At 35.2% G+C, this 13275-nt stretch overlaps 1 protein-coding gene and 1 long non-coding RNA gene across 22 annotated transcripts in view; one reads left to right on the top strand and one right to left on the bottom strand.

Moving 5' to 3' along the window:
* BAZ2B (bromodomain adjacent to zinc finger domain 2B) overlaps positions 1-13275 on the bottom strand; it is a 432545-nt gene that overhangs the window by 321705 nt on the left and 97565 nt on the right. For 19 of the 21 annotated variants that reach the window (XM_064382711.1, XM_064382695.1, XM_064382705.1 and 16 more), the window contains one exon: positions 10459-10818. The gene's annotated coding sequence lies outside the window, so the exon portion shown is untranslated. Of the gene's footprint in view, positions 1-9606; positions 9781-10458; positions 10819-13275 lie in introns of those variants that run through there. The other 2 variants (XM_064382713.1, XM_064382697.1) reach the window with 2 other exon arrangements.
* LOC105718993 (uncharacterized) lies at positions 9507-12260 on the top strand. Its single transcript, XR_001107886.3, has 2 exons — positions 9507-9666; positions 9965-12260. It is a non-coding gene; the product is annotated as an uncharacterized LOC105718993 (long non-coding RNA).

Below are 13275 nucleotides of genomic sequence, written 5' to 3'. Positions count from 1 at the left end.
TTCTCTTTTGTGAGTTTTGGCAAGCAAATCTACGAACAGGCTTTCTGCAGGAGGAGGGTAAACAGAGCTTCTATCTAATTGTCTAAAGTTATTACACGTTCTCTTCCTGGACCAAGTGTTTACTATTTACACTTCCCTTCCCTAACCCTTCAACTTTTTACTTCAAATCCCCAAGGTATGATTACAGATTAGAGTTATTTTCCCAACGAGCTGCAGATAATATTAACGACAAGGCACAGAAATTTAATGCTAAAATACACCACTATAGACAAAATCTTGATATGTTCCAAGACTACTTGATTACATAACAACGCTCCACTCTGACTGCATTTAGAAACCTTCTTCAGAATTGTCTCCTTTTTTGTTGTTTCTGCCTAAATCCTAAGAATTTAACTTGAGCTCCAAAGTAACCCTTCTTTTAAAATAAAGAGATTTGACCCACACCTCTGTCAGTTACTGTTGTCTCGCAGATTATGTTTTTTTAGCATGCTGCACTAACAACCCATGAAAAGAAGAAAAGGTCATTTTGTGACTTAAAGGCTGCTCCTGATTTTCTCTAATGTTGAAAATAGGTTTTGGTGCTTCTTGTGTCATCACAATGGTTTATGTTAACAGTAATACTTTACCCAAGGAAGATCAGAAGCATATTTCAACAACCATGTCATCATGGAACCAGAAGAGATAGTAAGTATAGCTGTGAACTAACCTTAGATACTATATCGCCTTTTATTTCCACTGTTTTCCATCTTTAATTTACCTCAAAACTTATCCTTGTACAAGATAAAATATGGTTACCTAAAAGTTTTAAGGTTTTCTTAGGACAAATTTCTTGCAAGTAAAGGTTCATCACAATACTGCAAATAAAACACATTTCATTATGATGAAGCCATAATAATAAATTTCATTATGATGATGATGTAGTAATAATGAAGTTAGGAAAAGATTAACCACTAAAATTTATTGTCCTTGGCCAAGACATTATGTAAAAGATCTTTCATATATTTGTGTCTTAAAAATTTTTTAAACTTTCCTTTTTCATACTCTTTTAGTGGGACTTCTATTTTCAGTGAAAATCAGTACTGACGTTATTGAAAATAGGGGCTATAAATTGTGTGGGTTTTTTCTTGAGACGGAGTTTCACTCTGTCACCCAAGCTGGAGTACAGTGGCACTATCTCAGTTCACTGAAACCTCCACCTCAAGTGTTCCAGCAATTCTTGTGCCTCAGCTTCCTGAGTTGTTGGGATTATAAGCACGTGCCACCACGCCCGCCTGGCTAATTTTTGTATTTTTAGTAGAGGCGGGTTTTCACCATGTTGGCCAGGCTGGTCTCAAACTCCTGGCCTCAAGTGATCTGCCTGTCTCGGCCTCTGAAAGTGCTGGGATTACAGGCATGAGTCATGGTGCCCAGCCCTCCTTTTGTCTTTAAGGATATGCCTGTCACTGGCAGTCCAGCAGTCTGCTTGTCTTCTGCATTCAACCAAAGGAACTAAAAGAAGTACAAGTGTTTTTTGAGCCAGAGCCATCATCATGGAGAAAAGGAATACACAGATATCACCCTGTGCTCTCTACTCAATGTTCTTAGCAGGGATGATAATGCCTTAGGTTTCCAGAAAAAGTATTCACAAAAGCATAAGAAAAGAACCAAGGCAAAGGGAGGGGTTCTGGTTAATCTTAAAACAGAAGATTTAAATACCTCTGACCAGAAAGGGCAGTTTTGTCAGTTTTAACCTGGCCTCCACAAATAAGCCTATCATTGAAATGGAGGATTTGAAACTGATGAACCCATCTTCTCCAGAAAAAGCCACGTAGTCAATTTTGAAAGCAATGAAGGAAGGGAAGGATCCCATGACATTTTCTTTTCCTTCTAGGTGGAAGAGGTATAGGTTGGGGTGACCTTGAAAAGGCAGAACCATCCCAGATGTCAAATGGACTAGCTCTAATACAGAGTTCTAGCTCTATATTTGTTCTATAAGGGGCTTACGTAGTCCTTTTCTTGGATCTTGTCTTCCTGATCTGTGAATATTCAAAATTTAATTGTTCTTGATCTAGTTCAACGGTACCTAAACCGAAGGGCCTTTTCTAATGATTCCAACCAGAAGTCATCTCTCTCTCCTATTCTGAACTTTCATAAATTGTTATCCATAGCTCTCCAAGGGCGTGCTTGAAGACAACAATCAATAAAAGCTTTAAGAATGAAGGTAGATGCCTCCTCCTTTTCCTATTACTAATACTAGAACAATACTACTGTATCAAATACATGCAGTTCTCCTGTGGTGGGTGGCACTGAGTCATTTCACTTTTTCAAACAATGTCTAAATTTTTTTTTTTGATGGATTACTAATACAGTATAGAAAAATTCAGTCAGGCCAGGCATGGTAGCTCATGCCTGTAATCCCAGCACTTTAAGAGGCCGAGGTGTGCAGATCATTCAAGTCCAGGAGTTTGAGAGTAGCCTGAGAAACATGGTAAAACCCCGTCTCTACAAAAATACAAAAATTAGCCAAGCATAGTGGCATATGCCTATAGTCCCAGCTATTTGGGGGACTGACGCAGGGGATCACTGGAGGTCAGGAGCACCACTGCACTCCAGCTGGGCAACAGAGTGAGACCCTGTCTTAAAAAAAATAAAAAATAAAAATAAAAATTCAGTCCATTAACTCACCCCTCCTCTTTTCTAAATATAATTATTTATGTAATGAGAACCAGAAAAGGCAGACAAATAAAATCCCAAACCTTCATTTTAGCAAAACACTAATAACTCTTCTTCATCAAGAGTGGGAAGGCAGGGAAAACTGGATTTGTTTGAATTTTCCTTCTTTTATTCTGTGATGAGACACAAAAGAGCAGAGAAATAAATGAAAGGACAATAGTCAAAAGGGAGAGAAGAAAAGGACATAAAATAATTTACAAAATGCCTGATGTAATCTCAAATAATGTAAAGTTAACTAATTATAGTTATGATCCTATGCAACTCAAAACTAAAACGCAATGCATTGTCCTTTAATAACCTTTGGATTTATTATTTTAAAAAAAGTAGAGCCTACTATCAGCTAGATTAAATTTGGCCATATATTCTGTTATATTACGAACCTATCCAGCCATTTGTGAAGTCAAGAAAGAGTAAAATGCACTCTTAGGACTGGTACTCAACCTTGAAGTGCTGAGAGCTACTTCATCATCGAGTGTGGGGACAAATACATACATGCACATGTGAACCTAACATCATGTGTGGAAACGCATCATTGTAAATCACTCAGGTATTCACTTCTTTTAACATACACAAATCAAGGCACAGCTCCCTGTGGTTCCTAAAAGGAGAGCTGAAATAGCATTTAACATTTTCTCCTCCCACCCTTGTCAATGAAAGCTTGAGATTTAGAGGTTTTCTTCTCTTTCCTTACAGTTATTACTGACAACATGCAGGAAACTATTATAGCTGGCCTAACTTACAAATAGCATTTGTAAGAACATACCTGTGCTTAATATTCCAGAAGTGACCCAAAAAGCAGAAGAGACTTATTAGATTCCTTCTAAAAAATTAGAGTAATTTTACAGTTTTAGGATTAACATTATTCTAACCCAATTATAAAGTCCTGTCAATTTTCCCTTCTATCTTGCTTTGCATCACTCATGAGCTAAAAGTATTATACGACTACTTTTCTACATATTAGATGACATTGTTTTAGACTAATTAATCACAATCTACTCTCAATGTTGTTTCCCAAAACTATGTATAACCAGTAAAATATTATTAGCAGTATTTTCAAATCAAAGATAATTCCATTATTAATCTATAAATAAAATCATAAAACATATATTCCAAAAATTACAACAGTTATATAATCTAGGTTTGTTTGTTTGGTTGGTTCTGGCCAAGATTAACTATATGACAGGTAAGACATGACCTTCTACACTTGTTTCCTTCAAAGCTTCATTTTATTCAGCATTAAGTTTAAATTAAATATTTAAAATTGAACCTGTTCTGTGTTGCAAACACAGCTAAAATGAAGAGCTTCTGTAGCAGCAGTGACCAGATTTTAAATGCAGGTAGATCAATAAAAAAAAAAAAAAAAAAAATCACCAAGCACAGGCTCCATGTGTGAGTGGAATGGTTTATAATAGCTTGCAAATGACTATGTGCTTGCTGTTACCAGCTGTTCTTAAATTATGAATATGCAACCAATTCATGTTAAAGCCAAATCCCAGCACTATTTCTACAGAGAAATCCCAGTAGTTTTGCTTGTTCTACTTGTTAGCTCTGTTAAGGATACAAATAGCAGTAAGCTTCTGAACAAATAGGACCAAACTATTGGCATTTTATGCACTAGGTCCATTATCACAGCAGGGAATGTCAATCATTGGTACATTCCTATAACAGCTCAGGCAATATGACAATGATCTCGTAGGAAAAAAAAAATCAAAATCTCTGCAGCATACTCAAAGTCCTTCTGACAACCTAATGCTTTCTTACTACAGCCAATCAGATTGTCAGACCTGACCTACTAGAACACTTTCACCAAGCTTGAAACATTTAAAAACATCAATCATAAAAACAAAGACAGGACATTGAATTATACAGTATTAACCTCTAGGGTTTGCATACAAAGACCTTAGATTTATTTATGTCCTAGCGAGTTAAGAGCTTCAGTACACTGTTCTTTACACCAAACTGACTGCCAATTTGATGAACCCCTCTGCCCTCAGCAGGAGTGCACTGTCTTTGATTAATGAGTGCATGTTTGTGGAAAAGTGTTAAGAGGAGAAAACAGGAAAAAACACACAATTATGCCTACACATAGCTGAAGTACCAATGCAAGAATTATCTTCAAACCAAATGCTCCTTTTTCTTACATGCCATGCACACATGTGCACAACACAAAATTAGTAAAGGTCCTTATCTATGTTGCCGTCATTATCATTGTCCCCAAAGTGCAACAATTTTTATTTGAATGAAAGATATTTAAAAGGCAAAGTGCAAGTCGAATTTTATAAATTATAAAAACTATTTTTAGAGCATTATCTTTTAAAACAAATTGAAATAGTCTTACCTTATATAGTAAAAATTTAAATATGTGGAATAAAAAGTATATTTTCACCTCATATTCTTATAAAACCCTATTAATGTTAAAAACTCAATGTTTAACTTGTAAATATCCATACTCTTAAATATTTTACATTTCAAACTCTATTATGACTGCCACAAACCAAATAGCACTCAAAACAGATATAAAAGTCATATATATTCATTTCCTTTTCCTGTTTTCAACAAAGATGTGGCCAATATTTTATAACTCCATATGCAGTTTAAAATGAATTAAATATATTTATTACCCATAATAGCATATTTAATACGGTCAACAGAAAAACCTGTAAATTAAGTTTGAACTTTTAAAATGATCTGTTAAGAATTATCTTCCTTAAATAAATCTGATGCCTGAAAATTCCTAAACTATAGGATGTTTATGTATAGTACAACTAAGACTATATTATCTCTAAAAATAAATTATCAGGAGTCCTTTAAAAAAAGTTTATATTTCATACACAATTCAATATGCCATAATTTGATTTATATGAATATCTGCCTCAACAAAAATATGTTATGAGTAAATATATTTCTTAAATATTTAGTCATAGTCAAAGGTAATAGAATGATTTTCTTTTTAAGGAGTTGTATGGCTACTATATAAAAAGAGTTAAGAAAGCACAATGCCTGAATATAAATCTTAGCTTTAGTCACAGTAATGTACAACCTATTTAAAAGGAAAGTGTCTCTATAAACTTAGGATTTCAGGAAATCATAATTCTGGAATCAATAATATAAGTGTTAAAAATTTGTTTATATTGTAGAGCAAATTATATATTCTAAATCAATTTTATATTTTAAGTATTTATTTTTGTAATGGCAAACATTTTAAATGTTACAGATTTTATGCTCTTTGAGGAATTATTTAAATGTCTAATACACCTAAAGACCTACAAATTAAAAGTCAATAAATATTGGGACTAGAAAAATTCTCTTAACATAGTAATAAATAAACTATATTACATCCTTAAATCTTATCATCCTAAAGTTTATTGACATGAATTTTTTTAAATGTGTTTTTCTGTGTTGGGATTATCACTTTTCATTCTTCCTCTTTTCTCCCTCCCATTTCCTCTCCCACCAAAAAACACCATGCAAATAATTAGAAAAAGTAGAAAATACATAGGCACCAATGGGATGATACCATTTTAGTATGATAGCTGAAACTATCAATAAAAGTTATAACAGTAAAAATATAATTTCAATTTTAAAAAATCATTAAATGTTTACTAGTAATTTAGATCATAGTTTGTACGAATTTTTAAATAACATTCTAGCCTCTTTGTAAAGAAAAATTAAATACAAAACTGCCTCTTTCCTCAATAATTATTTCTTTTCTTTTCTGATTACCTCCTACAACAAGTTTAAAGAAAGTCAAATGGATTAACATTCATTAAATAAAGCAATAATATTTTTAAAACTTCATGATACAAAATACTTAGTTTTATATAACCAAAAAAACTCTGAAAATACCTAACTAGGTAACTTAATTAATCCCCCAGGAAATCAAGTATTCTAATAATCACTAAAACTTGATGATATAATTCCTCTTAAGGATCAAAATCACCATGTTACTTTGTGTTAAATCATATTTCTTCTTTTGGTACTTCTACTCAGAAACTACAACTTAAAATCTCTTCTCTAAGAAACCTTTAAACCTAAAAGTAATCAAGTTCCAACATACACTTTCACTAATTCAAGGAGATAAGACAGAAATCCTGAACTTTTGTGCAACTGTGATATCCTACATCTTGTATAGTAACACAAAAGTAGCAACAAAGACATTAACAATTGCAGTTCAAGCTGGGAGTGACTGTTCTGTTTCAATTCAATGACACCACTAATGGCTTCTAAGCAGCTCCATGAAATCAACCAGCTGTCAAGTTGATGCATCAGAAGGAACAGTTATGCACTCCCATAAGAAAAAGCAACACATCAGGATGTTTGGCAAAACATCTGCTCCTTTACACTGCAGTTCTATAATAAACATGCAAACAAAGAAATGGGAGAAAGGGCAACAGAATTAAAATTCTAAGGTTTCCATTACACTCTTATGTGCATTTTAAATGAATAGCTTATAAAAAATAAAAACAAATTTCTACCAAGTTGAATACTTTAAGCTATTCCAAATTTTTTGAAAATGCTAAATATAATTACTTAGAGACTCTTCTAGAAAGAAAACAAAACTGCATAAGAATCCATCTATTCTAAAATTTCAAAGTAAACTAACTATATTCAAGTAAAATCAGTATCATGTTATGTATAAAACTCAAAAATTAAAACTAAAATATATCTTTCCTTCATTTAACAAGTATTTAATAAATGACGCAAGCAGTATTCCAATAAATGCATTTCCAAAACTGAAGAGTTTAGAAGTATTTTTTTCATTAGTGTTTGTAAGAGTAAATGGTACTATACTTCAGCACTAGTTTAACATATGAGAACAGTGAAGCTACTATTATCTGGATTTTAAAATATGTACCCATTCCTATTTCTCTCCAATCATTATAAGAACACAATATTAAGTTCTCATAAATAACTGTATTTTTGAAGCACACAATCTTATTTCATTAAAAAACCTCGTATTCATCATCATAGGCTTAAAATAATTTTCAATTCAACCACTGGTTTCAAATACCTGTAAAAATATTACTTTCTCCTATCTGAACAATACAAGTGTCTTAATGTTGTCCAAATTATTGATTATGCAGCACAGTGACAATATGTACAGTGTTTACAATAGGTGTGAGACATCAAATGTACTTAACTACCATTTTCTTAAACTGCTTATTCTCTGTTGCTTGCCATTTATAATCTGCCAAATCTTCTAGTCCTTTGTTGCATGTATAATTTAGAACCATCTGTTCTATGTGCTTTTAACTATTTAAACATTTTTCACCTACCTACAATTCACATAAATGGCAGACATTCAACTCAGTCAAGCTTTCTATATAGCATCTTACATGAAGCAACTATCTGGATAAATAGTTAACACCAAAGACTGCTACAGAAATAAAAACATACCATATAGAACATAAATTTTTGTGTTAGACAAACCTTTTCAATGTATTCAGAATTGTTTCTATTAGCTTTTTTTAAGTTAATTGTAGTCAGTGTTTTTCCCCCAACCCAGAAGACAAAGAGAATGCAAATTAAATACAGACAGTTTCATGTCCTTGTTAGAAGAGATGTAAATATGCTGACTGAAAATGACTACAGGAGACAGAATTGCACTTTGCCATTCAATTTACAGTGCCTCTTATTTATATACTAGTCAGTGTATCATTAAGTTTGGTCATGTGACCAAACCAACTTTTGTGAGGCAAAAAACTATTTTAGACAAGCAAATTAAAACAGTGCTAATTTTTATTATCTGTTCATAATGGCTGACAAAGAGTTTATAGCTAGAGATTATAAAATATTTTTTAAAATCAATTCTGCCTCTTAAATACTCCACAATTGTTTGACGTAATATCTGCTACTAAATTTTAAAGTATCCATTATCTTAAGGTATTCAGTCATTTCTTTTCAAAATGTAAATAAATAATAGAAAAAGAAAATCCCTGAACATTTTATTATAAATGGGGAGGCAGGTAATCTAAAATAACCGTACATAAATATTAACCAAGCTAATTTTTTTAAAAATCCATAGGGCAGAGTGGAGTAAATAAGAAAGGGAATACACTGACTACAGATAACAGTTCAAAGCTTTAAATTAAAAAAAAAAAAATACATGTACACAAAAACCAGGTAAATAACAAATGACGCCCAAAGTTTTTTTTTTTTTTTACCATTTTTTGCACACAATCTTCCACCTGTTACCAGAACATACAATATGCAGACTTCGTATATTCATTTTGAGAGCAAAACACAAAAATAAGCCACACAACCTATCATCAACCTGTAAGTTACACAATCCTATAAAACAGGAGAAAAATTAAGCAAAAAATTTACACTTGGGAAAATTTCTCTATAAAGTTTACATGACGTCACTGGGCCCCCTGAACATTTCTTAAACTTTGAGCCTTATCCAGACACAGTTTTTGCCTTCCTAATGCTTCTTTCCTTTTCTCAAAAATAAAAAAGAGAGACTTGGGAATAAAATTGCCCAAGATGGCGAAACGCTTGTTGTTTAGAGGGCAGGAAAAAAAATGGAGGATATTGTAATATACACAAAGGGATAAATTTCAACAACTCGGCCAAGGACTGCAGCTGCTTCCCTCTTTATAAGGAAGCAACAGACAAAAGATAAATACTGAGGGAGAAAGAAAAGAAGAGAACATCTCCCAAACAACAAGGCGAGCTCTGACTCTTCAAACACTTCCTTCCCTTTCCCAAATCCCAATTCTGGGGTTCGTGAAACTACTTAAAGGGGAGGGAGCCGCGAAAGACAACCGGCGTGGGTGAGGGGGCTGGGGGGAGGGGTAGCGACAAGAAGATTAAAAGAGGGAAGCAGAGGAGTTGGGAGCTGGCAGTCGTTCCCGGGGAAGAACTGCTAAAAGATGAGACCAAGGCACAGACCTTACTGTATGAGAAGCAATGCTCCTCAAACCTTCTGCGTCCTGACATAGACCTTCCCAGGTATCCAAGTCTTTTTCCCAATCCCATCTGCCCCACCCCCACCCCCGCTCATCTTCAGTAAACTCAGAGCCTACAGCTACGCACTGGAGAGCTAGAGGCCCGAGCTGGGGAGTGGGGGTGGCAGACGCAGCTCCACAGTCCGAGAGGGAAGAGGGGGCGGAGGCAAAAAAGGGCAGCAGGAGGCGGACGGGGGTGGGGGGGGAGTGATCCAGAAACTACCCGGGCCGGGAGTGGGGGAGCAGCGGATATTCCGGGGTAGAAACGGCGATCGCAACGCTGACAGAGGTGGTTTCTTAAGAAGCAAAACTGTTGACGGCGACCAGAGCGCTGGAAGACGAAGAGGAAGAGGAAGGAGACGCGAAGCCAGGGCGGCCGGCACAAAGGCGGCGGACTCGCGGCGGCAGCGCCTGCCCGGCCGGGAGCATGGCCCACGGCCCTACTCCAGCGAAGTCCCGCACCGGCTTCCAAGAATAAACTTTACGTTCTCCTGAGGCTGCACCCCCCACCTCCCACCCAGGACCGCACATCTCCGCGTCCTCCTCCCCCAAACTCCACTCGGGACCCCGAGAACCACCCCAGCCTCCCGGCCACCACAACAAAGAGCCGCAGCTACCGGCGAGGGTAAACAGCGGCGGAGGGCGAGAGGGCGGCGGGGCGAGCGCCTCCACGCAGCAACTCCGGAGTCCCCCGCTTGCCCGAGCGCAGTTTCTCCGCTGCTGTTTCACTGGCTTTGTAACACTGGGAATTTTCATCCTCACCCGCACCCCTCACGCCCGAGGATTTTAAACTCACCTTTACTTTCGAACTGAGAGTTGCGGTGAATGGAATTTTTGCCTTTTCCCCAGATGGTTGAAGGTTAAGATTTTTGGAAACCTCACCACCTCCTTATTTCTATTATTATTTCTGCAAGAAAAGTATAAAAAGAGTTGTAGTGGAGGTGAGATTTGTGATCAGGAAAGCCCTCGACTCCCTCCTTCTCCGTCTTCCGCCTCTCTCTCTCTGATTAGTTCCTATCCAGCAGCAGATTGAAGCAGGAGATGATTCTTCTCAAGGTTTGTTCAGCAGCTTCACTTCTAGGCGAAGGCTTCATGAACCAAGTGACGTCAACCAACAAGGCTTCTCTCTCTCTCCTCTCTCTAACAATGAAAGTTGCTGTTAACAAGGGGAAAAAAGAGAGAGAATTGTTTATACCATTTCAGTTCCAATAATAAATGACCTATCAGCTCCTAAAGGAGCCAAGGGAGGGGGTTGCTGCTTCCTTCCAAGAATACTGTAGCTTTGAGTTTGCACGGTTCCTTGTCCCAAGAAAAAGTTAAGAAACTTAAAATGTTTTATTTTGCTTTTAAAGAAGACAGGACAGAAAACAGGACTTAAAACTTAGTTTTTAAAAAACAAAAACTAGAGAGTAGGGAGCATAGGTCAACCATCTCCTCCTAAATTTTTTTTGTTCCTAAACTCAGAATTCTACAAATCAACTAAATTAATATGCCGAGATTTTGCGGATGTTAAAACTCAAAAAGCAGGATGCAAGATGGTCCCGGGGTAAAATTCTACTGCCTTTCCACGGATAAGTTAAACTGGCTGTAATGTTTATGCAGTGAGTTAAAATTTAAATAAAAGACGTTAAAGTAGTAAATCGTTTTAAAGTTATATGCACACACTGTAAAAGGTAATCTTGATAGTTTTTTTTTCCAGTTTCTGAGAGGTTAGAAAAAAGCATAGCAAATTGTAGCCACTGAACACTTTTTAAAATTCAAGTTATGAGTAAGACTGGTAGCCCTTTGCTCCTTTAAACTACACATGCAGTTATATGCTGTATGTCTACCCCCAGAATCTCTTACAACTTTGTTTTTACCTTCCATTCCCCAACCCCAATTCCCAAATCTTGCAACCAATCAAGTTAAAGATAAAATATGCCCCATTCCCTTCCGCACCCCATCCTCTAGACTCCTAAAAACAATTTTTTTGTTAAAAAAAACTTAATCTTGATAACACTTTATAAGCCAAGAAGATACGTAATTATTTTTTAGAAGTTCGTTGAGGTACCGTTTTTTCCCTCCAGAACTCAAGAAAATCTCAAAGTTCATATAATTTAAAATTGCATAATCTGATTTTCAGGATGAAGAGTAAGTAAAAATTAAGCTATTGGAGAATAATTTGATCATCTGTGTATATTTTATACATACATATGTGGATAAATGTATCTTAAAAGATGCTATTGTTTTATGTTTCCTCTTCAGCCACTGGCTGTGATTTTAATTGTGCTGGAGGATCTTCATTAGTATTAACACATGGGGAGATTTCACAAAGCTGCTTCATTAGGAAAAAAAAAAAAACGCTTGGCAGACTAGGTCTTTTTGCATGCACTGAGAATGTCAGCCTTACCTCGGTCATTTGTAACATAATAAGTGCAAGTACAATGATTGCAATGCAGGAGCACTGGGGGAAGGGCAGAAATACTGCCTGTCTAATAGGGATATCTGAAAAGAAGGCTGCTCATTACATAGTAAAATGTATGCTAAAAATTAGTGAATATGATGTCTCAGGAGACTGATGCTAAATAAATTAATGTGCTGATATGTTTTTAATTATTATTTTTGTAGTAGTTTATTTCATTCTCAGGATTGACATTGAGCAGCAAAGCTGTGCTAGCACTTATTGATTTTTTTTTTCCCTGCCACATTCCCCGAATACAGATTTTAATCATTTCACTACACCACACTCAGTAATTTCATTAAAAACTGGAATCTTCCATCCCCAGAAAAGCATTTAATTTCAATGACATACAATTTCTCTTTTACCAGCAAACTGTCTCTACAGTAAAAACTGGCCTAAGGTTCAAATGCATAATTTAATCCTGAGTTTTCCATGCTCTGCCTTCCTTTCAAGCTATAATTTGAGTAACTACCTAATAACTGTAATAAGGATAATAATTTCCTTATAATATATTATTAACTCATATTTAATTAACTCAGAGGCCAAGTTCTGTATATGTATGACTGGGTCAACAGTTCTATAATCTCAAAATTTACTAATAATATTCCAGAAGAAAAATATAGATTAAAATATAGATATGAATGCTAGTATCTAAGACTTCTATCCCAAGTCACATACAAAAAAGTTCATGCATTGTTCTACGATAATGGTCATTACTCAAATAAATAATATTTTTAAGTATGTGGAACTAAAAAATGGAATTCACTGATTTCTATGCATAAAGTATTGAATATTAATATTTTAACAATCTATTTCTGACACTTTAATCATTAGCATACTGTTGAAAATAATTTTGAAAAGATAAGGAAAAAGTGCTAGATTCAAGTTATCTTCATTTTCATAAAGAATTCTCCTAAAATATACTTTGCTTGAAATAAAGTGGCACACTGTAACTTGAATAATTAAGAATATATCCTTTGCTTAAATACTTCAAACAATATACTGCAAAGCATTGTTCGATTTTTGGTTCCAAATATATTTTGAAATATTGGGATTGCAGATAGCACATTGGTTTCTCAAACAATGGTTTCATAAGGATATGTAATTTACATTGCCTGGATTTTAGAAAAGAAACCTGTGAAAAAAAATAAAGTAATAAAATTCATTAATTTA

This window comes from Aotus nancymaae, unplaced genomic scaffold (assembly GCF_030222135.1).
Source record: "Aotus nancymaae isolate 86718 unplaced genomic scaffold, 86718_ANA_hifiasm-v0.15.2.pri h1tg000029l, whole genome shotgun sequence".
Lineage (NCBI taxonomy): Eukaryota > Metazoa > Chordata > Mammalia > Primates > Aotidae > Aotus > Aotus nancymaae.
Note: the sequence above shows the minus strand (reverse complement) of the source record. Positions and strands in the feature narration are given on the sequence as shown.